This window comes from Oryctolagus cuniculus, chromosome 16 (assembly GCF_964237555.1).
Source record: "Oryctolagus cuniculus chromosome 16, mOryCun1.1, whole genome shotgun sequence".
Lineage (NCBI taxonomy): Eukaryota > Metazoa > Chordata > Mammalia > Lagomorpha > Leporidae > Oryctolagus > Oryctolagus cuniculus.
The window spans coordinates 20,321,099-20,346,439 of NC_091447.1; the positions used below are offsets into that span (position 1 = coordinate 20,321,099).

Genomic DNA, 25,341 nt, shown 5'->3' on the forward strand with positions numbered 1-25,341 from the left:
GGAAAACACACTCTCTCAGCTGGGTGCGGGCAGGGGAGGAGAATGCCTGAAGGGGTCCTGTGAGCCCCTCCGGAATGACTGCTCTGGGTGGGGTGGCTGTTGCAGCCAGGGAAAAGTCAGAGCTTTATTACAGAGTCAGTGTCTTCCACTTGGGCCTGGGGCCCTGGTCTGGCTTCCCATGATGATGGTTTCCTACCTGGAGGCTTTGCATATGCATGACAGAAAAAAAAAGAGTTTTTATAACACATCTGTAGGTCGCCAGGAACAGGAAGGTCTCTTGGATTCACTGTTGTCTAAGTCCAGATCTACTCAGACCCGGTGCCTTGCTCGGTGGCATCTCAGGTTGTTATAGCTGAGATTAACAAATGAACTTGTGGGACCCCTTGGAAATCCAAGTTCTTACTCCAGTGGTCGTGAGAAAACAGTGCAAGAGGCAAGAAGACATGTAGACATGGCCCATGGGTGTGCGCAGCTTACCCCAGGCAAGATGTCCACGTGCAGATACTTGTGTGGTATACAGTTAGGAACAGGATTTATTTCACAGGGAGAGGGAAAACGCCCCTTCACACATGAGCATGGGCTGCGCCACTCGGAGAAATACCTCTCATGAGTGGGCCAGAGGGTTGCCCAAAGGGAGAGGGGGTTGGGCAGGGAGAGAGAGCCCTTGAAGAAGTACCTCCAGCTGTGGTCTGGGGGAAAGAGAGAGTGGGGGGGGGTAAGGGCGCTCCCCAATTGTTAGCTTCTTTTATAAGGTAGAGGGTGTTGCTTCTACAGCTATGAAGCCACCTGGGTATTTTGTGATACCTCCACAAGTTCCACACAGAGCTTAATATCCATATTTTTAGGGCCTCCCCACCCCCACCTTGAGGTCCTAGATGAAGCAGGTGCATCCTGAAAAAGTGGGCAATTTGATGGACAGGTAGGGTGATAGCATTATATCTGGGGGACTTGCAGGGACTTTTAGCTCCTGTAGACCTATCTGGGTGCCAGCCTGTTTATCCCACTTCACCGTCACTAGAGCTCAGAGGAGTGAAGCGAGAAGAAACCAAAAGTCCTGGGAAGCCTCTTCAAGTGTCCAGTGCATTCTCTGCGGAGGCACCCTTCATGCCTGAGACATGAGTCTTCAGTCCCCCTAGGGCAGATGAAGCTAGAACTTGGTGCAGGAGCCTAATGCTGAGCAAGGAAGCCTCTGCTCCAACAACCCGAGTTAGATGGCAGCACCTGTGGACGGGCGGGCTGCATGGCCCAGTGGGGACTTTGGAGTAGTTTGTGGGGCCTGGGTCTTCCCGATGGTGATTTTTGTGCCTTTAGGAGATTTATTCTACCTGAGAAAGAATTCCACAGAGGAGTTTGTATTCCAGTGGGTTCTCCAGGGTCGAAGCTGATTTTTTTTACTTTCAAGTTTTTACAAATTCATTTAGTTTATTTATTTGAAAGGCAGAGAGACAGACAGATCTCCCATCAGCTGGTTCTCTCCCTAAATGCCTGTAACAGCCTGGCCTGGGTCAGGCCTGAGTCAGGAGCTAGAAACTCCATCAGGTCTACCTGTGGGTCTGCAGGGACCCAGGTACTTGAGTTATCTGCTCACCATTGCCTGTTGCCCCACAGGGTGCACATGAGCAGGAAGCTGGAATCGGAAGCGGAGCCAGGGCTTGAATCCAGGCACTCTGATGTGAGATGCAGTTGGCCCAAGCAGCACCTTAACCGCTGTTCCAAAAAAAGACCCAACCTTCATAGCTGCTTTTGTGCAGGATAAGTGAAAGCAACTAAAGAGCCAGTGGCAATTTATTTGATTGTGTCATTTTTTAAAAGATGTATTTATTTATTTGAAAGGCAGAGTTACACAGAGAAGGAGAGGCAGAGAGAGAGGGGGAGGGAGGGAGGAGGAGGGGGAGGGGAAGGGGGAGGGAGAGAGGGTTCTTCCATCCACTGGTTCACTCCCCAGCTGGCTGCAATGGCCAGAGCTGCGCTGATCCAAAGCCAGGAGCTTCTTCCAGGTCTCCCATATGGGTGCAGGGGCCCAAGCACTTGGGCCATCTTCTGCTGCTTTCCCAGGCCATAGCAGAGAGCTGGGTCAGAAGTGGAGCAGCCAAGACTCAAACTGGTGCCCATATGGGATGCTGGCACTGCAGGCAGCAGCTTTACCCACTACGCCATAGCACCGGCCCCCTGATTATGTAATTTAACCTGAAATGAAGATGTAATGCTCCTGTAAGTTCAGGTGGCTACTGAAGCTACCTTGATCCGATTGTAACTTTCCCTATGGACAAAATGGGCAGTGTGTGTGTTGGGACGCAGAGGGAGTGAAATCTGTAAGTAGAACCCAATCCTGGCCTTCTCAAGCCCACACTCTAGCCCCTTACTCTCTGGGTGTTTTGGCATCTGTGAAAGCGCAGGACTCAACCCAGGGTAGTAATTTCCGCAACTGCTCCAAACAACGTTCTGGGTGAGATAAGTCAGCTCCTTCCCATTTACTTATGAGTTAATTGGCATTTAAATGCAAGTCTTCAGGCCAGTGATTTATTTTAATAACATGTTAGCCCCATGGCAGGCCCATGACTTCATGGCTGCAGCAGTGGAGAAAGGGCACAGCACCCTGGTGGGTGTCTCAGTGCTGTTTGTGGCGGAGCTGTAAGACACTCCTCTGATCTGAGTCACTCTTGCCTCCTGGGATCTAAGCCCCACGGAGTGGCACCCAGCTGTTGATGCATCCACCTTCTTAAAGTGACAGCTAAAAGAAGTGGGCAAGTTGAACAAAACTAACTTGGATGAAATTGTTCCTGAACAAGAAATCGGCAAATACTAACAAATTGTGAAACAGTTATATATGGGCCATATTCTGATCAGTTTCCACATGTTCATTGTATGTTGCCTATATTAAAACAAAAGGCTGTGGATGCTAGTATTAAGTCAGACTTTAAAATATTATTTTGAATGTTATCAAGTGTCTTCTGTATTTTATAGGTTTCATTACAATAATGTCCATAAAGATGGAATGAGCTGATTTTTCAAGACCATCTTTAAGATTATTTTGTGTTTATTAGGTTGCTAGGGGTACCTAATACATCAGTATGAATAGAAGTGTTTAATGCAGTTGCCAGATTTTTATGCAAGATAAATAGCTTTACATGTCTCAGAAGTAGAATCCAGTTGGCCAAGAAATTGGCCAGGAGCTGAAATTTGACATCATTCTTGGCAACTAGTAGTTTTTTTTTTTTTTTAAATGTGTGCAATATAAGAAAGTACACTATATCTTTTCTAGATATTAGACTAAAATGTATTTTAATGATAGATCAATGTGTATAAATAATCAAGTATATAAGAGGCCCCCTTATCTGCTTAGTGATACATTCCAAGGTCCTAGACTGACTGCCTGAAACCAGGGACAGTACCAAGCCCTGCAGTTTCATTCCTTCTGCATCTTGCCTAAGCACTTACCACAAACTACAACCACAGCTTGTGCAGTCTGAGATGTGACAGCAGACATAGCGCAGATTTCTTTTTCCTTCTTCCCAGTTTCATGGAGAGGAAGTTTGTTGCTACTATAGCTTCTTAGAGCTTTAGCATTATGGTCGTTTTTCTAAAATGGAGAACTTTGACCTTTCTGCTTAAAGAAAGCACTTTATGGTCTCTCTTTGGCATATCCAAGTTGTCCGCATCGTGACTCTTGTGCTTCGGGACGCTAGTAAGTAAAATAAAGGCTGCCTGAAGGCAAGCGCTGTGCTCCTGCGGCAGTCCATCGGACAGCCAGGATGGCTGGTGACCGAAGGGTGGGTAGAGTATACCGTGTGGCTGTGCTGGACAAAGGAATGATTCATGTCCCATGCAAGTCAGAGAGAGATGGCAAAGGTTTCATTATGTACTCAGAGCAGTGCGCAAGTGAAAATTTATGACTTGTACATCTCTGGAGTTTTCCATGTAATATTTTCACACTGAGGTTGAAAACTGTGGAACACAAAACTGTGGGTAGGAGAGTACCATTGTGTTTCCTAAGTGTTGATTACAGCCATAGATAGCGTTGCAAATGGAAATACACATATTTTTGAGATGAGAATATCTATAGGGTACATGTCTGCTATCAAGCTCAATGACATGAGTCCCTGTGGCCACAGTGTCCAGCCCAGGGTGAGCTCATCCCTGGCCCATTCCAACTTGTGGTGTGCTCCTGCCACGTTCCATCCTCCTGCCTCACCCTTGAGGTCACCACTGTCCAGAAATTTCTGCCCATCATTCTTTGGTACTTAAAAAAATAATATTTTTATCACACCTCTCTTTTTTTGCTTGCCTTCTGAGCTTTATATGAAATGGTATATAATAGGGAGTTGTCTAGACTTCAAATTTCTGACAAGAATGTGTGGCTCTCATTTTAAAGAAGAGAATGTGTGTATGCTAATTATTTTTTACAAGTACTGTAGATATTTGACATATAAGAAATACATCTTGAGGGTTAATGTTGTTAGATTTGCTTTCAGTTTCCATACTTATTATATTTTAATTAGTAAAAGATGATTAGAACATATGAATTAAGTCTTATTTTGATGTTTCTGCAATGTGGTAATTAAACCTGGAGAAGGTATATTTTCTATGATATACTGCCACCTAATTATCACCTAATAATCATCAAATTAAATGTATATTAAGTACTCATTTTAAATATGTAATTGAAGTATCGTGAGGTGAAATCTGATTTTTATGGAATGGATTTATCAGATAACGACATTTCAAGTTTTCTCCAGCTTTCAGAACTGTACTAAACGTAGGCCTAATTATCCCTGTGGACTCCTTCAATTATCTTTCTGATTGAGGACAGATTCTGAATAAGTTTTAAGACTAGAAATGGGGCCGGCACCATGGCTCAATAGGCTAATCCTCCACCTGCGGCACCGGCACACCGAGTTCTAGTCCCGGTCGGGGCGTTGGATTCTGTCCCGGTTGCCCCTCTTCCAGGCCAGCTCTCTGCTGTGGCCTGGGAAGGCAGAGGAGGATGGCCCAGATGCTTGGGCCCTGCACCCGCATGGGAGACCAGGAGAAGCACCTGGCTCCTGCCATCGGATCAGCGCGGTGCGCCGGCCGTGGTGGCCATTGGAGGGTGAACCAACGGCAAAGGAAGACCTTTCTCTCTGTCTCTCTCTCTCACTGTCCACTCTGCCTGTCAAAAAAAAAAAAAAATACTAGAAATGGAATGTTTGATAATCTCCTCAAGACATATCTGTGTGTAAAAGGTTTCAGTTTAGATTTTCAAGACTTCTTTCAAGCAGATAACAAGGTAATTTTTTGCCTTCCTTATCAGCCAAGAAAGGCAGCAAAGGCTGCAAACAAACTTGGGAAGTATTGGATGGCTCCAGCCCCCTGAGCAATGGCCAGTGGGCGCCAACTCTCTGTCTTTATTAATTCAGATGTCATTCCCAGCATCCTAAGAAAGCCACAGCTCTGCTGGAAGCGGTTGCCACTGTTGGCCTTTGTCAGAAACAGACATATTTGGAATTTGCACATTGGCCAAGTGAAGATGCAGTGGGTTTTGTCTGTAACCTGTCCTTGGATTCCAGCAAAGGCAGGATAAATGAGCCACTTCAGAACTACAGTGGTTTTTTTACTCAGTTCCAGGAGTTATTTGTGGCTTGCAAATATCCAGAAGGATCTGGTGTCTTCCAGACAGAACTTTCCTACTTAGTTCTGTGAACTTTTTGTGTGTGATAGGTGCATCTAGTTTTTTCTTTTGGCTATTTATTTGTAATTTTTTAAATTTTAAACTTTTGTTTTGAATCATGTTAAACATACAGAAAAGTTGCTAAAGTAGTATAGAGTCCCCCTGTATACCAAACCTCTCCTAATATTAACATATCATGCAATACTATAATTGTCAATACCATAAGCATTGCTGCAGTGCAGTTAATTAGCTATCAACTTTTCTCAGATTTCCCCACTTTCCCCCTTAATATCTTTTCTCCTTTCCCAGCACCTGGTGCCATATTGTACTTCATTGTCTCATCTCCTTCATCTCTTCCGGTCCATTACAGCTTCTTTCCTTCCTTGTCATTCATGATCCGGGCATGTTTAACTGTACTGCAAAGTTATTTTGTACAGCACTCCCCCCCTCCCCCAGTCTGTCTTTGGGGTTTTCTCGTGATTAGATCAAGGTCATCCTTGGCTTTAGAAGAATATTCCGGAAGTGAGGTTGTATGCGTCACAGTGTGTTATGCCAGGAGGTACACGACGATGAGAAATGTTCATGGTGAAGTTAACCCCTGATCACTCAGGCAAGGTAGTAGCCTCCGAGTTTCTCTCTTGTAAAGTTTCCATCTTTCCTTTTGTAATTAATGGACATCTTGGGAGAATTTGAAAAAAAATTTTTTTATTATTTTTTTAATTTGAAAGGCAGAGAGACAGATGGAGAGAGATCTTCATTCACGAGTTCAGTCCCAAATGCCCACAATAGCCAGAGATGGGCCAGGCTGAAGCCAGGAGCCCAGAAATTATCCAAGCCTCCCATGTAAGTGACGGGGCACAAGCCCCCCCCCCCCCTTTATTAATTGATTGATTGATTTGAAAGAGTTCCACACAGAGAGAGGGAGAGACAGAGAGATCCTCCATCTGTTGGTTCACTCCCCAGATGACCAGAATGTTCAGGGATGGGCCAGTCCAAAGCCAGGAGCAAGGAGCTTCATCCTCGTCCCCCTCTTGTGTAACAGGGACCCGAGCACTTGGGCCATCCTCCGTTGCTTTTTCTAGGCCACTAGCAGGGAGCTGGATTGGAAGTGGAGAAACTGGGACATGAACCAGGGCCCATATGGGATCTTGGCACTGCAGGCGGTGCTTTACCTTCTATGCCGCAAGGCCACTGCACTTGCCTGGGAGAATGTTCTAGAGGAAGGGGCATTCTTCTGAGAAAAATCTTTCCATAGAAATCTTTACTTGCGAAATAAATACTGATGTCATTTCCTGTATTAGCAAAGGAATTTTTCATGTTTCTGAAGGATTCACCTGCAGATTCCATTTTAAATAGCAATCTTAGTTCTAATCCCTTTAAAAATATGGCTTGTCTAATAAACACTGACAGCTCTACAACTTTTGGAGACGATTTCTATGGATAATGTCAGTCTCCCCAATTAATGTGTGCATATTGTCCCACCCCCTTATACTAAATAAAAAATGAGTAGAATTTCTCATAGCTGCAGGTTGCTGAAAGACGAAACCAGAGCTTATGTTCTATTATTTTCATTTTGTAAATAGACATTGTTTTTACTGTGAGGAATATTTACAAGTTTGGAAAAATGTGCATTTTGATAGAAATGTTTTCAGATACTGGTCAAGATATTATATGCCATCCTTATGATTTCATTTTCTGGAACAACTCACCAGGATATACGAAGCACTTTGAAGGTGTTAACCTTGGGGTCGTTTGTACCCTCCAGTTCTACCTAAAGAACTCACCCTAAGAGTTCCAAGCAGTGGTCGGTATTTTAGGATATTCTCTGCGGTGCCGTTAGAACTGGGGCAGTGATCAGGGAAGCTGACAATAATCTAAATTCTAATACTAAGGAAATAGTGGAATGTTGTGTAACAATTAAAACTGTGTTTTCAAAAAACAATTAATGCCATGACAAAATGTTCAAGCCCTCACCATAATATACTAGGAGGGAAAAATAGAAATAGTGGTGTCTATATAAAATGTCTGTAATACCAGCCTGTCTGTCTGTCTATCATACATACGCATACACAATGGTAAGAACACTAAAAATCAAAAGGTTATCTTTAGTATTAGAGTCAGGACTGATACTGCCTTCTGCTTTATGCTTACTTGTTTTCCGGTTCTTCTACCATGGGCTTCTTTGACCAAAAAAAAGAAATTTTATATATATACATATATATAGTTATATATAATTCATATATATATGAGACAGCAATATATATGAAATTATATATATATATGAAACTTAGCAATAATTCCACAGGTACCTTCTACAGGAATGGGTTTTTTGCAGCCTATTTCCAGATCCCTCTGTCAGCCTTGTCTGGGTAACAGCCATGAAAGCACCTGTCCTGCAGTTTTTGTATTCTAAGAATGTCTAAGTCTGTGTGGACACACGCATCCACAGAGAGCCATAATGAACATCTTGGTTGATTAAAATGAATGAAGTCTTAAAAACAGAAGTATCAGATTTGAGAGAAAAGTATGCTGGGTTTTCCATGGTTGACTTTGTAGAAGTAAACAGAAAAAAAATTGAAAGTCTCTAAGAGCAAAAGACTCTGATGAAAGAAAGAATGACAGAAGGCAGATCTTACCAGGGAATAGTTTGTCAAGAGAAAAAAAAAAAGGAGACGGGAATATTCTTTCTATTCTTTAAAATTAAACTTTTTTTTTTTTTTTTTAAGAAAAAACAACCTCCTCCTTCCACCTCGTCATATCGCACAAAGCCAAATATCTAGGTTTCATTTTTAATCAGACAGGCTAAATACTCATGTTTATGTGTCTAAATGAAACTTTTGTGCGCGGCGTTCCCTCCATCTGCATGAATGGCCGCATTGTGGCCGGGTGAGGTCACCGCAGAAGGGAGATGAGGTAAGAACCGCAGCTGAATCGACAGGCTTTTCTGCCGCGCGCTGCACCGGCTCCTTCTTAAAGCCGGAGAACGGCCTTGCGCGGCCCAGCAGCCCCCGGCTGTTTGTGCCGGGCTGTGTGTGGCGATGGCGCTGCGTGTCGTGAATAACTCAAGCGTGCTGAGAGCGAGCCAGGAGTAGCCTGTGGCCAGAACCACGGCAGAGGAGAGCTCCTGCCCCTGCACACGTGCACGCTGGCCACCTGTCCTCAAAGGGAAAAACGGTACCTTCCGCTCCCCGCTGCCCGGGCCCAAGATGGGCCGGAGCCCACGGCTGCGGTCAGCGGATCCGGGCACTGGATGGGCTGGGGCCCACGGCTGCGGTCAGCGGATCCGGGCACTGGATGGGCTGGGGCTCACGGCTCCGGCCAGCAGGTCCCGCCGCGCAGGGCTCCTGTCCCGAGCGGCTGCAGGCAGCGTCACCAACACGTTGGTTTAGGATGCGTGTCAGGTTGAATGTTCTCTGCGTTCCCTACTCACTTCCACAGAGGGCTAAGTCGGCTGCCAAGAGCACACTGGCGAGCAGCCCCTGTGCCAACCCCAGCCTCGTTAGGACTGTGAGAACACCAGGAAAACCCCATTCCTTCTTCCCACCAATCCCAACTCCAAGCTGGCCCCCTAAACTCTTCACCTCTTGCCTCTCAAGGGTGGAGAGGGCTTTTCTTCCCTCTCCACCCAGCATTCAGCAGCATCCAATTTAAATAAGATGTTTTCAAGATAAAGACACTGTGTATTTGCTTGTACCTGCTATAACACCACCTTTCAGTTTGTTGTTGTTGTTTAATATTAGAGTCAGAAAGAAAGATCTTGAGAGAAAGCAGAGCTCCCATCCCGCGGTTCACTCCCCACATGCCTGCAACGGCTGTGGCTGGGCCAGAGCCAGGGCCCAAACTGGAAACTGGAAACAACAATCTAGATCTCCCACGTGGGTGACAGGGACCCACGTACTTGAGCGTCGTCGCCGGTGCCACCCAGTGTCTGCGCTAGCAGGACGCTGGAGTGAGGAGCTAGAGCCGAGGATCAAACCCAGGTTCTTCAGTGTGGAACACACGTATCTTCGCTGCTGGCCTAGATGTCCACCCCAACAGCAGCTTTAAAATAAAACCTCTCCTGGAAAACCATCTCATCCGAGGCCTCTTCCTAAAAAAACCTGGTCCTTGCACCTAAAATGCAAGCATTGACAAGACTGATTTTTTTTTAGATGAAAAGATTGCTATGTTTTTATTTTTTATTAAAGATTTATTTGTTTACTTGAAAGTCAAAAGTTACAGAGAAAGAAAGAGATCCAGATCCACTGGTTCATTCCCAGGTTGGCCATGGCAGCTGAGACTGGGTCAGGCCAAAGCCGGGAGCCAGGGGCTTCTTCTGGGTCTCCCACGAGGCTGCAGAGACCCGAGCACTTGGGCCATCCTCTGCTGCTTTTCCCAGGTGCATTAGCAGGGAGCACTGTACAACAGGTCCCCAAAAAGTGCATCCTCTGCATTTTGCAGGCACTTTCTGAGGACCCCTTGTACAGTGCATGCCACACGCGTGGTATTAAGAGGCTGTGCCCAGATGTTTAGGGGAAGAGAAGGCTCTTCTGAACATGGCAGACTTGGAGAGAAGACTCGGTAAAGGCAGCGTGAAGCAAAGCAGGTCACTGATTGGAGACCAGGCTTTGGCTTCTCCAGCTGAAGGTGAGAGTGTGGAGACAGGGGCTGCTCAAGAGGCAGACTTGCAAATAGATCAGTAACTGGCAGGTGTCCAACTCTGTTCACTAGTAGACCCCAGAGCCGAGAGAGCAGGTCACGCGAGAGACTGCAGGGCACCCGGGGTTCCAGCCAGGCCATGGCGGCCGTGGACTGCCGGCCGAAGGAAAAGGTCATTGTCTTGTAGGCAGTCGCGAGTCCCTGGAGGAGTGTGAGTAGGCAGAGAAGAATGGAATCGGGGCCGGCGCTACGGCTCAATAGGCTAATTCTCCGCCTAGCGGCGCTGGGACACCGGGTTCTAGTCCCGGTTGGGGTGCCGGATTCTGTCCCGGTTGCCCCTCTTCCAGGCCAGCTCTCTGCTGTGGCCCGGGAGTGCAGTGGAGGATGGCCCAAGTGCTTGGGCCCTGCACCCCATGAGAGACCAGGATAAACACCTGGCTCCTGGCTTCAGATCAGTGCGGTGCGCCGGCCATTGGAGGGTGAACCAATGGCAAAGGAAGACCTTTCTCTCTGTCTCTCTCTCTCGCTGTCCACTCTGCCTGTAAAAAAAAAAAAAAAAGAAGGATGGAATCAGTTTTTCTGCAAGCTGAATCTGGCAGTAACATCCAGGAAGCACATATCGGCTAATAATAAGGCAGAACTCTCCCTAAGCTAAGCTAGGAATAGTACAAGTCCCACTATGGGAAGTGGCAAACGATGATTATACAATGGACCCTACTCGTTCATGCTGACTGTGGAACATCCATCCTGATAGCCGCTGGCTAGGAAGAGAATGCAATGACCACCGCCAATCAAAGACCCAGCTGTTCCCCAGGTAGCCCTAAAATCTGTTAGAGGCCAAAGGGGTTTCTGAGGGTGCTCACGCAGATCTTCAAGGTCATGCATTCTTTCATGTACCAGATGTTTGTTCAAACCCACTATGTACGGGGCACTATGGTAAAGGTGTAAAGAAAAATGAAATATTCTATCTTCTCAAGGACTTATATGTAATTGCTACATGGTTTTTTTTGCACAGAACATACAGCAGTGCAAAGATGTCGTTTATAGCGTAGCTACCATTACTGCATGCGAATCTCCTGCCTTGTTGGATTTTTCTTAGCTGTTAGAACTCCCTTACTGGCTGTGCTGAGGGTCAGTGACTCCATGGCCCTGCACACGAGACAGAGTGCCAGGGAACGAGGGTCAGAACCAGAGGCGGGGCCTGCCGGCTCCCTCTCCCTTTCAGTAAAACTAAATTTTGTCAAAGTAAGCTCTTGCGTTTCAGCAAGATGGGGATCTGTTTATTTTGCACTTGAGAATCTTTTCCAGAAGTTTTAATTAAAAGCCCAAAACTGGCCCACTCACTATGACTAGCATGGGTGTATTCCAACACAAGCTAGCCTATCGAGAACCGTACATTTGTTATTAGCAATGGCTATGGCCAGACACTTTGAGCCGGGTAAGAGAGTGAACTAATATAGAACAATACTTACTGGGACCCAGCAGCAGTTTTCAGGTGGAGATAGGTATACACACACACACACACACACACACACACGGACATGGGGCGGGAGAAGGGGAGAGAGAGCGAGCGAGCAAGCAGTTGGCTGTTCTGGCATGGTGTTTAAATCACTGATTAGAACAATTCATTCGTTTTGTGGGTAATTGACTCTGGCACTCACCTTTCCAAGACTGTATAATCAACCATTAATAAATGGATTTTGACAACCCGCAGCATGTTGTTTACAGGGAACAAGTTAAACACAGTCACTACCCATCGTGCTGCCTTATTGCCAGTGATCAGTTACCCGGGCTTGTTTTTTAAACACACTGTTATATATTGTTTTCTCTGAGCCAAGCATGCGTTATGAATATTAACATGCAGAATTCTTCTGAGTGATTGACCAAGACCATTCTTACTTTACAGAGGAGAAAGTTGGGGTCCAGAAAGATTAAGTAATTGGTCCAGGGCCACCCAGTGAGTGCACAGAAGAGCTGATATTTAAATCCAGCAGGCTGGGCTTGGCGAGTGGTGCAGGAGGTAAATCGCCCCCGGGGGCCACCTGCACCCCGTATCAGAGCCCCTGGTTTCCAAGTCCCAGCTCGTTTGCTTCCTAGCAAGCCTCCTGCTAATATGCACCCTGGAAGATAAAGCTGAGCGCTCAAGTACTTGGGTCCCTGCCACTTTTTTTTTTTTATTATTATTTTTTATTTTTTTATTTTTTGACAGGCAGAGTGGATAGTGAGAGAGAGAGACAGAGAGAAAGGTCTTCCTTTGCCGTTGGTTCACCCTCCAATGGCTGCCGCGGCCGCAGCCGGCCAGCGCACCGCGCTGATCCGATGGCAGGAGCCAGGAGCCAGGTGCTTTTCCTGGTCTCCCATGGGGTGCAGGGCCCAAGCACCTGGGCCATCCTCCACTGCACTCCCTGGCCACAGCAGAGGGCTGGCCTGGAAGAGGGGCAACCGGGACAGAATCCGGCGCCCCGACCGGGACTAGAACCCAGTGTGCCGGCGCCGCTAGGCGGAGGATTAGCCTATTGAGCCGCGGCGCCGGCCCTGGGTCCCTGCCACTTCTGTGGGAGACCCAGATAGAGTTCCAGGCTTCTGACTTCTCCAGGGCCCAGGCCTGGTACTGCAGCATTTGGGAAGCAACCAGAGCATGGAAGCTCTCTCTCCACCTATCTCTGTGCCTTTCAAATAAAATTAGAATAAATAAATGAAAAAGTTTAAAAATCTAGGCATCTCACTCCTAGGTTTCATGCTTCTAAGTACTTTGAAACCGTAGTAACAGGCAGCTGTATGAGCAAAGAAGTACTAGTCACAGTGGGACTGCCTCAGTGGCAGTAGTAGGATGGCTGAGTAACTGTGGCCACGGTGCTGTTAGCACGGGTTGGTCGTCCCTAATCTGAAAAGTCTGAAATGTGAAATGAATACTCCAAAATCCCAAACTTTCTGCAGTGCTGAGTGACCCCACCCACAAGCGTAAAGTTCCACACAACGAAACTGTTAAAGATGTTGTATAAAATTACCTTCCGGCTATATGTTTAGGGTGTGCCTGAAACTATTCCAAAAGTCAAGATATAGAACACTCCGGTCTCAAGCATTTCAGATAAAATATTATCTTTTCAACCAGTTTAAGTTTTAAACCATCTGGGGCCAGCGCTATGGTGTAGCGGGTAAAGCTACCGCCTGCAGTGCCGGCATCCCATATGGGCACCAGTTCAAGTCCCAGCTGCTCCACTTCCAATTCAGCTCTTTGCTATGGCCTGGGAAAGCAGTAGAAGATGGTCCAAGTCCTTGGGCCCCTGTGCTCACATAGGAGACCAAGAGGAAACTCCAGGCTCTTGGCTTCGTATCGGCCCAGCTCAGCCGTTGTGGCCATTTGGGGGAGTGAACTGGCGGATGGAAGACTTTCTCTCTCTCTCTCTCTCTCTCTCTCTCCCTCTCTCCCTCTCTCCCTCTCTCCCTCTCTCCCTCTCCCCCTCTCTCTCTGCCTCTGCCTCTCTCTAATGCTGACTTTCAAATAAATAAATAAATCTTTAAAAAAAAAAGACTTAAAGCATCTCTCAAACCATGAAGAGACGCGTCCTGCCGTGGTCATATTGTGGCGATATTGTAACAGCAGTGTGGCTGTAGCAGGAACCCAAGCAATATTGGGAGTAGAGGAGCACTGTGACCGTGATAGTAGGCCACTAGGAGGACTGCTGGCAGTGCCGGCGGTACTGTAGTAGCTGTGGGGCACCGGTACTGGTGTGGTGTCATCGTCATGTTGTGATAATGGAGTAGTGACCATGGTAACGGCTGTGGTAGGAACGCAGTGCTCCGTAAGAGTGGTATAGTGGGAGTAACAGCGGTGATGGAGGTGGTAGTGCGCTGTAGTTGTGCGGTAGCAGCAGTACTCGCGTGGCAGTGCTGGGAGCAGTGGTGACGGCGATGCCCACTCTGTGGAATGGCAGCGTGCCGGTGTTGTAACAGTCATCACAGCAGTGGACCTGCAGGCTTGTACCGGTCGTGGGAGCAGCCATCGTTGTCTCTTGCCCTCGCCATTCTCCTCTTCTTTCCAAGCTGAGGCTGTCAGGGCTCAGAGGGGCAGAAAGGATTTCCGCCTGCACGCACCCGAGCCCTTGGCTGCTTCCCGGGACGGACACGTCAGGTGCAGATGGCTGTCGCTGCAGCCTGCAGAACTCGCCACTCCGGTGCTGTGGCTCCTGCCGTAGCACTGCTGCCATCCCCCATGCCTGAGCGCTCTGTAGTGGTTTTTGCCCTTGGCTGAGTCTCTGGCTTTTTCAAGCTACCAGTCTGTTGGGGTGTAGCTGGGAAGGGTGAGGGCTGCTGTATGAGTAGAGGGGAGCCCCCTGGAAAAAGTCCATCCAGTCCACCATAGCTGAACCCACCTGTTGGGCCAGGGAGACGGATCATGCCTCAGCCTCCCTCGGACGCTGCCAGAGCCCGCGCCCCGTCACCAGGTCCCTGAGTCATGCCCCTGCAAAATCCTCCAGCCACTTAGAGCAGTAAAGACTGATTAAACATGTTTATATGTAATTTGAAAATGGTTCTTTCAGGAAATGTGTGGTTCTTTAAAGTCATTTTAAAATGTGAGATTTTACTTTGGTTTATTTATATTCTAGCCAGAAAGGGCGCAAAGTCGAGCACCAAGTCCCGTGATGTATGGCGTCTTCCAAGAGGATTGTCAGGGCTGCTTTATGTATTTTTGCTCTCTCAATATGGCCTTTCACAGCTCCTAATTAGTCCTGTTGGTTGACTTACAGAGAAGTATATTCAAAGTGAGATGTCAGTAGCTCCATCGAGGGAGCAGCGTTTCTGAAAAGCACACGCTGTTGGGAGACCCGTGGAAGAGCACTGGCTCTCCCCTGAGCACCCCTAATTTGTACTGGGGTGACCAACTCAACTGATTCCCTTGTTAGTAAACACTTTTGTAGAACCCCCCTGGACATTATTCAAGCAATGGATGGATGTGTGTGTGTGTGTGTGTGTGCATATACATGCGTGCATACAGTCACACACACACACACACACACGCTTTTTATTTATAAAACAAGTAAATTAACAGATTTTGGACTACCTCCCCTGCATACTTCTGTTAACTTATAGGCCACAGAAATTGTATTGGAAACTCAAATGAGTCTGGGCTAAGACACCTCCATCTGTGCCAAGTAGAAAGGAAATCGCTCCAAAATAAAGAGAGTGAGCAATAAAATATAAATTCACCCAATTTTGACATTTACTTTTGCCAGATATGTGAAGTCTGACTTTGGTTATTTATACTTAAATGAGATTTCTTAGGGAGAAAAAAAAACATGTTTGAAGCACGCTGTCTGAGAAGTGGAACAGCCAGAGCAGATGTGCAGTGCACTCTCTGCTGTTCCAGCAGATACGTGCAGCCTACCAGAAATGATAGATGCACAATTAGAGTTTTACAATGCACACATTCATGCGGATCAAACCATGCTCCTTAAATGAGGGCTTAGTTTTCTTTATTTCCTGCTGGGTTTACCAACCGGAGCACTGGCTGCCAGCTTTTCTGGCGAAATAAGTTGCTGCAAAACCATTTCCATTCATTTGTACTTAGGCAAGGATGGAGGGTCACTTGTCTTTGAATAGAGAAGGCAAAACAGGGGGTTCTTGTGTCATCACCCCAGCTTCTGTGTCCTCAGCAGTGGGAATTGTTCAGAATTTAGGTACCACGCAACCCTGCCCCACACGTGACACACTCAGGTTTATGTTTGTCTGTGGGATGCCTTGCTTGTTTATTATGTGGAAGAAATGGAAAGCTTGCCAACGCACACCACTAATGCGAGTCTGACGAATGACATCAGCAGTAAACTTGAGTTTAGCTCGTAAGCACTTCCCAACAGGTCTGAGGCAGCCGGTTATGCCATGATGTCGGGCCTGACGCCCCCTTCATTAGCTGATGTGCTTTTAAAGGTAGAAGCCAAGAGAAAGAATTTGGTTGTGTTTTCCCAATGCACAAAACATGTTTTGAACAATAGAAATACTTCTCTATCAACAGTTTTCAGGCTTGTTGATTTCTCAACCCTGTTAATTACACCCTCTAAGTCTGTATTTCCAGGTCTTTATTAGAACACAACATTACCTACCAGAGAGCTGATTCCTACATCAGATTGAGTTACACACACACATACACACACACACAGACCTCCTCCTCCTCCTCCTCCTCTCCCTGGAGACTCCGCTGGGTGTCTGCATGTGGCAGCAAAACCAGACCAAAGTTACTCTGCAGTTCTGGTGCACCATGGCAGGTTAAGACAGTGGGCAAAGGTGTTTACCAGGTCCTGCCGACGATACCATCTTGAAGATCCCAGGCGGTGATTCAGAGCGGCTTCCACCCAGGCTGCCTCTACACGCTTGCATTCAATGGATGGGCAGTCTTACCAGACCCTCTGTGGGGTGAATATTATCATTTGTGGCTGTCTCATTGTGAATCAGCATCTGCCTCGTTAGGACATTATTTTGCCACACACAAAAACCTATTTATGAAAAAGCACTTCACCCGAAAATATAGCATCCACGTAGGAATTCGTGCCCACTCGGGGCCAGATCTGTAGCAAGTGATAAGAAAAAGTGATTAGAGAATAAGAAGAGACAAAATCTACCTATGACTGGCTTTCCTAGTCATGCTTTTATGAGCCTGAACACTTATTTTCTTGGCACAGAAACAAATACAAATGATATTTTTTGCTAAATATATAAGTGGGAATTTAATTAGATGTAATAAAAGCACTTTTTATTTTCAAAGCACTTTGCAAATGCTAATTAATACTCCATAGTCTTTCCAAGTGGCAGGAACGTATATTCTACTTGTACTGAGAGTAACACGTACAGGGTGCTCACTGCACAGAAAGACCCATGGCAACTTTGCTTATCTACACTGGCTCCTGTTGCTCACACGTTTAAGCCGATGTGGATATTGTCAAGTGGTGAACTCTGATGGGTGCAGAACCGCGTATGATTGACAGGGTTAAGAAGAGAGACAAAAGCAGAGGACTCGAATACCCAGGAATTCCGAATAAGTCAGCATGTACCCAATAGCCCAGGTTCCAGGAGAGCAGGAATTAAGGTGGAGAGAAACATCTGTTTATATACAGTTGTTAACTTAGGTGTCAAGTGTATTCTTCAGAGCAGAGAAGAACTTGGATGAGACCTCCATACCTGCTGTGGACCAGGGGTGGCCCCCTGAGCGAGAACTCAACAACTCTGAACTTCAGGTTCCTCACCTAGAAATTATGGGCGTGGGAGTTAGAAGGGCTCTGAGGTGCCTTTTGTTCTAAAACTCAGAAGATCCTGCTCAAGGCCGATGGTGGGTCAGAGGGCCTGGCTTCGTTCCTGAGAAGGGTCTCATGGAAGATTTTTCTGGGTAACTTTTTAGGAGCTGAGCGGGGACACGACATAAATCTCTACACAGTACAGTTTTCCAATTAGACAAACTCCAGCCTTCATTAAAAATTTCTCTCTCATGGCACAGGACCAACCTCACAAATGCAGACAGAGTGGAGGCTTGCTCAGCTGGAGCAAATGGTAGCGCTGGCGTTTTGTGTGATTGGGAGAAGGACCCACATTCTTGGCCAGGAGCAGTCACTTTGGCTGATGAGAGGGGTGTGTGTATGTGCCAGTGTGTGTTTACCATTTGTTTTATGGAAATGTTTGTGCTGGAGATGGGCAAAAGTGATAATTCAGGAAAATGAGCCAATTATTTATGCCAAGACTTGAGAAGATTTCTGGGATTCCTTAAATATTTAAATAACTTTTTAAAAACTGTGTGATCCTCCTCGTTGTTTTTGGAAGCAGGGTGACTTTTTCAAAATGAATTGGAGGCGTGAAAAGATACAATAGTGGGAAACATCTGAATCCACGTTTTGGTATAACTGATTTCATTCTCAAACTTGTAGAGGAAGAAAGTGCAGTGATGGGAAAGGCAAACTCACTAGCCATGTCCTTCAAATGAAAACTGTGTAGACTTCTTAAAATATCTATGCAGCATTGCAATGATACAACCCACATTTGCTTTCTAAAGGTGGTTACCACATTTGTCATAAACTTTTATTTTGGTTGTCAATTTAGATCAGTTAATTAAAAACCCCACATTTGGCCTAGTGGTTAAACCACTGGTTAAGATACTCGCATCCCACATCAAAGTACCAGGGTTCGATTCCCAGCTCTGGCTTCTGACTTGAGCCTGGGAGGTGAGTGTGCTAGTTCCAGTAATTGGGTTCCTACCACCCAGGTGGGAGACCTGGGTTGAGTTCCTGGCTCAAACTTGAGCCTGGCCCAATCCCAGCTGTTGTGGGTATTTGAGTGAACCAGTGGATGGGATCTCTTTCTACTTCTCTCTGCATCTGAAATGTAAAAAAAAAAAAAAAAAAAAAAAAAAAAACTTTCCAAACAGGTATCAAGAAAACATACTGAGTTATGTTTTCCTAAATAAATTTTGAATAAGTTTGAGTAAGTGTTATACTCATGTTTGCAGCCCATACAGATAACATGATTTTTAAAGTATTTTCAATATGTTGTGTTTGGCACCTTGAATTGTCTGGCAAACATTGGTTAAGGAACTTCACTACTTCTTGTTTGTTAATGATGCCAGTGACTTGGAATTGTACGTGATGTGTCAAGCGCAAAAGTCCTGCTACAAGGACAACGAATTCTATGGAATTCAAAACAAAAGAGTGCTGGGTTGTAGTTTTGGTCATCACGGTGCCCATTTGAGAACTGTCTCCTTTTCTGTATCACCAGGCACCTAGAACCTGCTGCACCTGGAACCTTCCTTTCTATCCAGCACAAAAACCCAAACCTAATGCATTTAAGTGGATTTATTGTTCCTTTGGCAAAACTGTTCTTGCTCCTAAACTTGAGCTTTTTTCCCTCTTTTGGAAACTCTCAGATGACCTTCATATAGTACAAAAGTGAGTGACAGTATATTTCTTTTCCTCTTCTTCTTTTTTTGTAAAGATTTATTTATTTATTTTAAAGGCAGAGGCATAAAATGAGAGAGGTCCTCCATCTACTGGTTCACGCCCCAGATGGCCACAATGGCTGGAGATGGGCAGATCCGGAGCCAGGAGCCTCCTCTAGATCTCCCATGCAGGTGCAGAGGCCTAAGGACTTGGGTCATCTTCTACTGCTTTCCCAGACCATAGCAGAGAGTTATCAGAAGTGGAGCAGCTGGGACCCAAACCAGTGCCTACATGGAATGCCGGCCCTGCACGCAGCGGCCCTACCTGCTACACCACAGCAGTAGCCCCAGTATACTTCTTTTTATGCCTTTATTTCCTCTGATGTCTTTAGTACTTCATTTTGTTTTATAGCTGAGACACCTGACTCATGAAAGACTCTTGGCTTTGATGAGTGATTCCTGTAAGTACAGGGTCCTGAGTGATCCTCTTTTCAAGTGTTCAATTTGAGTATGGGTCTTGCTTCTTACTTGCCCAGAGTTTACCCCCAAGAAGGTGTGCATGGTCAGGAGCTACAACAAAGCTGGAATTTCAACAAAAGGAGACCTAACCTTGCTTAAAGCTTAACTGATATATCTTGGTTGGCCCTTGAGTGTCTTGAGGGTGCTCAGATCTGAAGCCCACTTGTGTTTCCTGTGAACCTTTCCTGATGACCTCTCACTTTTTGGTGGTAAAGGAGTGCTTGCCAGCTCAACCATGAGGCTCTCTCACGGGAGCCCCTTCTTCCTCCCAGTAGGTATGAGGTTTTGACTGGTGCACACGTTCTACAACCATTTCTTCTTTTCAGGAGCTCTGTATGTGAAATTTCATTCTGTAGTTGGCTTCCCAAGACAGACCACTGTTTCCTAAGAGCTTGGGATGGAGAGAAAATTTCACTATTCAGGAATATAAAATCGCTGGCCTTGTTGCCTGAATGTTGTCCAGCAATCTGCAAGGTTCCCCACACACCCTTCACACGTTAGCCTCAAAAAGCCAGCTCCACTTCTGCACACACTTTTCCCTCTGTGACTTGCTTCATGGCTGCTCCTACTGGAAAAATCAGAAGGTTCCTTGAATATATTTTTGGTAGGTTCTCAGTATTCCTATAAATTCTTCTGCATTTATTCTGGGCTTTTGATGGTTTATACCAGACATTTTTTCCATTAGAAATGTTTCCTGACTTTTTTTCTTGTTTATGGGACTTGAAAACGTGATACAGTCAGGGCTGGGAGATATCACTTGTGGACAATCATGTAGAAATTATATTTGTGGTACTGGAGAAATTCCTTTCAGTGACTACTCAGTGGATATAAAAATTAACTTTTATTGACCTGAGTTCAGCCCTAAGTTCTCTAACATTCTCTTATGTCACTTTTTTTTTTTTTTTTAGAATTTCAACCAAGATATAAATAATAGAATGTTAACATTACAGCAAATTGCCTGGTGTTACACATAAAGTAGAGCTGAAATGCAGGGAAGGTTTTGACTCCCCCGTAAAAAAGACTGACCTAGAAGTTTGCACTTTTAATCTACCATTAGGCTTTTGGGTTTTGGATGGCAAACACGACACTTTGCCAAGCTGTAAAATTCGTAATGTTTAAGAGAAAGATCAAGCCTGAAGCGAGAGAGTTTATATGTACAAATATTTGCTTAGTGCAAATATTCCTGTTGGATGGTCTTAGGCTATTTGATTCTGGTGGGTTAAAAGAAAGTCTGGGCTATAATTTATTTGTTTTCTATTTTCATATTATGCTTTTCCACTTTTAAAAAATTCTTTGCAAATATTATTGATTTGTAAAGCCACTATCACCTGTGGGAAATAAAAGTCCCTCTCTATTAGAGACTATTAGACTTTTTAGAAAATGTGGGTCAGTTTTATCTGCTTTTGGAAGGAATTGAAGATTTCATTCTCTTCCCCAGATACTCAGTATAAATATTGGTCATCTCTGTTTCTCTTGTTGTTAAGAATTTGTTTCTGAGGATAATGAGAATTAGCACGGTTGCTTCCACACTGGAGATGTCTCATAGATCACCTTCAGTTCCTTCAACATCTCATCTGGCCACTTTGCCTTCACATGGTCTTCCATAGACACGTGGATCATGAAGTTCATGGCTGTGTTCTCTGCGTATACAGCTGGGAAATGTCCAGAAAATGGGTCATCAAAACGGTGACACAGCTGAGCTGACTCTCCCGGTGTTATCCGTGTGAGTGACACCTTTATTATTTTTAATTATCAAGTATTTGGAAGGAGGCCCCAGAACAAAGTTATCCTTTGGATCTTTGGTCTGTTGTGGTCACGTGTTAAGATAGAAACAGTCTCCAGAGTACTGGTAATAGTGGGCATGTTTATATCGCCTACGGTCTAGTGTATTTCTCTCTCTCTCTCAGTCTCTATTGTTCTCTCTTTCACTCTTTTTCTTTCTCACGATTTATGTACTCAAGTAAATTAGCCAATTTTTTTTATTTGACAGGCAGAGTAGACAGTGAGAGAGAGAGAGACAGAGAGAAAGGTCTTCCTTCCACTGGTTCACCCCCAAAATGGCCACTACGGTCAGAACTATGCCGATCCGAAGCCAGGAGCCAGGTGCTTCCTCCTGGTCTCCCATGGGGTGCAGGGCCCAAGCACTTGGGCCATCCTCCACTGCACTCCCGGGCCACAGCAGAGAGCTGGACTGGAAGAGGAGCAACCGGGACAGAATCCAGCGCCCATATGTGATGCCAGTGCCACAGGCGGAGGATTAACCAAGTGAGCCATGGCACCAGCCCCATAAACTAGCCAATTTTTAAATTCTTCCTGTCCCATTCTGTGTTTGTATTTATTTTTATTTTTTCTTGAATTTGTTGTGATTATGTGTACTCAGCTGGGCTACAGGCAATGTGACACTGACAAGTTGGAAACTGTATCTAAAAGAATGGAAAATCTGAGACAGGTTAGCTAGCTTCTTCCGGTTGATGTATGCGTAACATTATTTTAAGTAATTTGTTTACTAGGAAGAGAGGAGGAGAGAAAGAAAAAGAGATGTCCCCTCCACTGGTTCACTCCCCAGAGGCCCATCTGGGGCTGGGCTGGAGAAAAAGCCAGGAGCCAGACACTCCATCCCAGTCTTCCTCGTAAGTGGCGGGACCCAACTCCTTGAGCCGTCACCACTGCCTCTCAGCGTCTACACTTGCGGAAAGCTGTAGGCAGAAGTCAGAGCTTATTTTTGAACCCAGGTTTGTCGATGTAGGACTTGAACATCTTAACCACTAGGCTAAACATCCACCCTCATAACATTTTTTATTTGTTTGTGCTTACGCTTGCTCTATCTTTTAAGCAATCTTCCTATTAGTAAATAGCTCAACAAACATGGGTTTATTTGGAACTTGGCAGTGGGTCTGATTAAAGATGTTGCAAAATAACCATTTACCCAACACAGCCCTTAAGAGTCCGGGATGAGTCAGGGCAGATATTGGCATAGACTAATGAGCATTTTTTGACCTTTAAGGTGGGGTAGGAGTGGATAGAGGAAGGGCACACTGTGTATTGGGATACACCCTTTCTACCACACTCACTTTTATTTCTATCTTGTTTTCCATATAAAAGAAAGATGCTTTCAAAATGACTAAGTTTCATTGCGTCCGTGCCCGTCCAGCCTCTGCTTCAGGGCTTCCAACTAAATGACAAGAGCAGCCCATTTTGCCTAAAACCTCTTCCAACTAAAAGTAGTTTCCTAAATACCAACTCCCCTCCCATGACCCATCCTGAATTTTTTAAATTATTTGTTGGAGTGCGAGAGAGAGAAAGAGAGAGGAGACAGACAGAGAGAGAGAGAGAGAGGTCCCATCACCTGCAACAGGCCCCAGCCAGGGCTGAAGGTGGGTGCTGGGAACTCGGTATACATCTCGTATGTGCTCGGAGCCACCGTGGGGCCTTCCAGGGTTGCATTAGCAGAATGCTGGAGTCAGCAGCCAGAGGCAGAAGTGAAGCCCAGAACCCAGGGCTTCACCAGCATCCTGACTTCTAAGGCAGACTCCTGCCCCAGTGCATCTCAACTTTAATTCCTGTTTACAATTTCCTTTCAACCAATCCGGCGATCTACAAATAGAATAATGTTGAATTTCATTATCAAAGGAAAATTTGAAGAAAAATTTTAAAGCTGGTTGAAAGTCCCAAAAGCATTTGAAAATTGGTCAAATGAGAAAGATCTCCGTACGGACAGAAAATTGTCTGATCGTTTAAAACCTTGTGATCACACACATCTCCAGCCCAGTTCATTAGAAATGCAGAGTTCTGCCTAAATTGGCCATGACCGGAAATGGAGGCACGGAACTGGTGAGGAAGAGATTGAGGGCGATGTTACGGAGAGTCCAGTGCAGGGCCAGCAGGGTTGGGAGGGGAGGGGTGGGGAGAAGGTCTCCCCTCCCTCAGAAGGGAAAGACGGCTGTTTTGAGGGCGGGGAGTCAAGGGCTGGAGACAGAGAGGCTTCAGGGAGGTGACAGCCAAAGGAAAACATTTCCACCCGCTGCGCTGTCTTCTCCCATGTGTGGACGTGAGGTGAAGTTCTTAGAAGAACTTTGCCCTCCGCTCACTAGGCTAATCCTCCGCCTTTCAGCGCCCGCACACCGGCTTCTAGTCCTGGTCGGGGCGCCGGATTCTGTCCCGGTTGCCCCTCTTCCAGGCCAGCTCTCTGCTGTGGCCCAGGAGTGCAGTGGAGGATGGCCCAAGTGCTTGGGCTCCTGCACCCCATGGGAGACCAGGAGAAGCACCTGGCTCCTGGCTTTGGATCGGCGCAGCGCCAGCCACAGCAGCCATTGGAGGGTGAACCAACGGCAAAGGAAGATCTTTCTCTCTGTCTCTCTCTCTCACTGTCCACTCTGCCTGTCAAAAAAAAAAAAAAGAAGAAGAAGAAGAAGAAGAAGAAGAACTTTGCCCTCAGCAAAACCAGGGAAAGAACCCGCAAACCACCTTGTATGAAGAAGGGGAGGTGGAACGCCAGTGCCTGATCTGAGATGGAACAAGCAGCCTCATTCAATGGAAAATCTGCATGTGGGAGAGGAAGGAGAGTTCCAGAAACACAGGTCTTACCTCGGGGTGGGAGGAGCTGCGTTATGGTGGGCGAGCTCTTCCTCTGTGGCTCACGGGACAAAATGGCAGCCTCTCGAGGAAGGGCTGTGGGGGGGAGGGGGCAGCGCTTCCCGCCTACACTTTGTTCCAGTTCTGTGAATCAGTCGTGGCTGCTAAGGCTAAAGCATTCACTTCCCGACAAGCATCAGGAGGCTCCCACAGGCGCTGGATCAGCTCATGAGTCCAGTCTAGTCCAACCACTGCTGAAGCCACACGGAGAAATTCCGCCCTAATGAGTTACTCGCCTTGGCCATCTTCCCAGCGTGAGGCAGTTTCGACCGCTTGATAAGATCGGTTTGAGCAGCTCCCACTGAGGTCTGCCTTCAGTCTCACCCTTCTCCCCAGGAAGCCCCCCGGGCAGAGCAGGGCCTTTCTCCTTCCTGCAGAAGGTTCAGGAGACTCTGACCCACACAGAGCGAGCGGAGCCCTCTCGCCATGCTTCCCTCGGTGTAGCGCGGTCCTCTGATGGACTGGAGCAAACGTGTCTTTGGTCTAAGTGATAAAACGTTAACATGCAAAAAGTCAGGAAGGCAGCCAAAAGGTGACATGTATCTCCTTTTTTACCCTTTTTAAAAAAGATTTATTCATTTATTTGAAAGGCAGAGTACGAGAGAGAGAGAGAGCGCTTCCAAGTACTGGTTCACTTCCCAAATGGCCTCAGTGGCCAAGGCTGGGCCAGGCTGAAGCCAGGATCCAGGAACTCCATCTGGGTCTCCCACATGGATGGCAAGGTTCCCAAGAACGTGGGCCGTCTTCCCTTGCTTTCCCAAGTGCATCAGCAGGGGACTGAACTGGCAGTGGGGCAGCCAGAGCTGAACTGGCGCTCTGATACAGGATTGTGGCATTGCAAGCAGCAGCTTAAACTGCTGGACCACGGGCTGGTCCTTCTTTATTTTATTTTCCTGAAATTCAGTTGGATAAGTTCCCCCTTTTTATGACCAGGGCTACAGCTGCAGCCTCCTGGAGCGGGTCGCTTCATAGCGGGTCTATGTACCTCTCATGC

General features: G+C 46.3%; 1 protein-coding gene across 9 annotated transcripts in view; it reads left to right on the top strand.

Annotated features, from left to right (window-relative positions):
* The window catches only part of CREB5 (cAMP responsive element binding protein 5), a 430,789-nt gene that overhangs the window by 349,415 nt on the left and 56,033 nt on the right, over positions 1 to 25,341 (top strand). The window lies entirely within an intron of this gene.